Source organism: Amblyomma maculatum, chromosome 8 (assembly GCF_055883805.1).
Source record: "Amblyomma maculatum isolate TAMU_Amacu chromosome 8, ASM5588380v1, whole genome shotgun sequence".
In the NCBI taxonomy this organism is placed as follows: domain Eukaryota; kingdom Metazoa; phylum Arthropoda; class Arachnida; order Ixodida; family Ixodidae; genus Amblyomma; species Amblyomma maculatum.
This window is the reverse complement of record NC_139351.1, coordinates 839530-842702: the sequence shown is the minus strand read 5'-3', so window position 1 is coordinate 842702 and position 3173 is coordinate 839530.

The following is a 3173-nucleotide window of genomic DNA, read 5'->3' as shown; positions in this document are numbered from 1 at the left end:
CTGCTGATGTCTGTTGTGATGAGGCTTTCCAGTTGTCTTCCGGGGAACGGTATTCTGGCACGGGCTCCGTCGGACATGACGTAGCTTCGGTTTATTATTTATTTATTTATTTATTTATTTACTAAATACTGCAGGCCCTAACTGGGCCCTAGCAGGAGGGGCGAAAAGAATACAATGCAATAAAATATGAATTCATCAAAACTAACATACTAAACACAAGTGACAAGCAAATTACGATAAGACATGTTGAATACTAACAAGAAAATATACACCAATATGAAACACGACTATGGTTAGTACGCCAGCAATTTATCAATAGATTCAATGGACATTGTTACATCAGAAGGCAGCTTGTTCCATTCTTCAACAGTACGAGGGAAAAAAGAATACTTAAATGCATTGATTTTGGCTTGATACGGAGTTACACATTGTGCATGATGATGTCTTGTTGGACGTGTTGTAAGGGGCGTAAGGTAAGGTTCAGGGCTCATAGCAAGTTTGTTGTTTTTTAGCAAAAATAGATACTTCAGTCTCTGAATTTTTCTTCGTATTTGCAATTGTGGGATGGAGTTCTCATTCATTAAAATGGAGGGAGAGTCAGATGTGCGGTACTTTGAAAACATGAAGCGTACGGCTTTCCGCTGGATAGCCTCCAATGCCACAATATTCTTCTTGGTGTAAGGATCCCAGACTGTACAAGCATACTCTAGTTTGGGTCTGATGAGGCTGTAGTATGCTAACTGCTTTACTTTGGCAGGGACATTTTTAAGTTTGTGGCGAAGAAGGCCAAGTTTTCTGTAGGAGGATGAGCATGTATTGGCAATATGACTGTTCCAACTTAGATTGTTAGTTATGGTAACACCAAGGTATTTATATTCTGTAACTTCTACAAGAGGATGCGATGGGAGGGTGTATGGAAATGAATGTACTAGTTTTTTGTTGGTTATTTTCATAAAAACAGATTTTGCGGCATTAAGCTGCATATCCCAACTACTGCACCCACCGCCGGACACCCACCGGTAAAAATGGGTACAAGCGTCCCCCGGCCTGGTGCTCGGCTTTTACAGGGGTGTGCGTTTGGGAGAAGCTCCGTAAACCCCGCTGCGCGCCCCTCCTCCGCAGTGGGCCCAAACCCAGTTTCGAACCTCGCAGCCTGCAAAGGTGGTTCTGTTTGTCTTGCAAAGGTACTTCCTTTGACCCTCACCTGAAGTGCTCCCTTAGAGCCCCAGCTGCAGAAGTCCTAAAAAAGGGCCACCTAATGGGCTGTTGCCGCGCAAGGCGGACTTATTGTTGTCCGATGGCGGAACGAATCCCTGCCACATCGGCGCAACTATTTGGGCCGTGACCCCTTTTCCCAAGCATTTCACCCCAGAAGAGCCGAGCACCAGGCCGGGGGATAGCTTGTACCCATTTTATAACCGGTGGGTACCCGGCGGCACCAGGGATCGAACCCGGTACCTCCCGAATGCGAGGCGGATGCTCTACCACAAGGCCACCGCATAAGAGGTGGATAAGAAGACAGGGCGGCGTAATCGCTGTAGCACGAGGCCACAGGCTGAGAAGTAGCTGGAGAGAGGGCTAGCAGTGCGGCGAACAGCGCGTTGGCAGTAAACGTGAACACCTGCATGATGAATGCGAATGGGTTAGTGAACTGCGCGGGAGCGTAGCCACCGAGCCCAATTGAAATCGACACACAATATATGGGGACATGTGTCCGTTCTGGTTTGTATGTTTTCGCATGCTTTTTGTGTCGTCCTCACTTATCAGCATTTCACTGGGTCCCATCATCATAGAAGTTTTGTTTGCCTGTTTGTGGTGGCACAAGGTGCTTATAGTGCTTAAAACATTGAAGAAGGTTTAGGATGTTACATGATTTCTCGGGGTTGGGTTTTTTAAGTTCTGCTCACTTATTCATTCCATCATGTTACTTTGGCCCTTTACACCACGTGTCATTTTGTTTTTAAAGTTATCTGTTTTTATCGGTTTTAGTCCACCTTATGGTAAACATGAAATTTATTGTTTATTGTTTTTTTTGTCCTTTTACGTACCACGTGTCGATTTGTTGTTTTTAAAGAGTAAGGTGTTTTTATCGGGTTTAGATCAACCTAGGTTGAACATGGAATTTTATGTTAGATAATATTGACACATGCCATTCATAGACGACGAAGATCTGAACCGGCGATTCGGAGAAGACGATGCGAAACGGTGCTCCGCTTTTGTGCTGCACTGACTGGCTGTTGGTGTTCTTCGGTGTCAGAGTGCCCGAGCGCCTTCTGTGTAACGGTACGTTACACATCTGGTGGAGGTGCTATGTATCGATCCAGTCCTGCATAACCAACCTGTCAATACGGAGCTTACCCCCGTACATCAACGCCTCGGCCGCCGCCTACGTGTAGAGCCCCCTGAATTCGGTCCCCTTCCGGACGCTACCAGGACGACGCATCCTCAGACGGCCGTAGAACCTGCTGCAATGACATCTGAGAGCAGGCTTCCCACCCACATCCTGTGTCATCAGCCGCGAACACCCCCCTCCTTTCTTGGCGACGTGTTCGGGGACGCCGAAGACTGGCTTGAGAACTACGAGCGCGTTGCTCGTTACAACGGGTGGACTGATGAGCGCAAGCTCCACAACGTGTACTTCGCTCTTGAAGAGTCTGCACGGACATGGTTTGAAAACCATGAGGCTGCCTTCCCATCCTGGGCAGCCTTCTGTCGTGATTTCAAAGCCACCTTTCCTAGCGCCGAACGCCGGGAGCGAGCAGAAGCTGCGCTACACTCGCGCAATCAGCGCCAGAACGAGAGCGTGCATATGTTCTTTGAGGACATGACACGCCTTTTCAAGCGTGCAGACCCACAAATGCCTGAAGATAAGAAACTGCGTCACCTTATGCGGGGCGTTAAACAAGAACTTTTCGCGGGACTGGTGCGCAGTCCACCGCGCACTGTGGCGGAGTTTCTCAGCGAGGCAGCGACCATGGAGACAACGCTGCAACACCGAGCCCGTCAGTACAACCGTGACGTGAACATCATTGGGTCCGACGCACCTCCTGTGCATATCGGCGGTGACATGGACGCACTACGATATCTCATCCGTTCTGTCGTGCGGGAGGAACTGCAAGCGCTCCGGATGCCTTGTAACACAACAGCTTTTCCTTCACTGGCTGAAGTCGTCC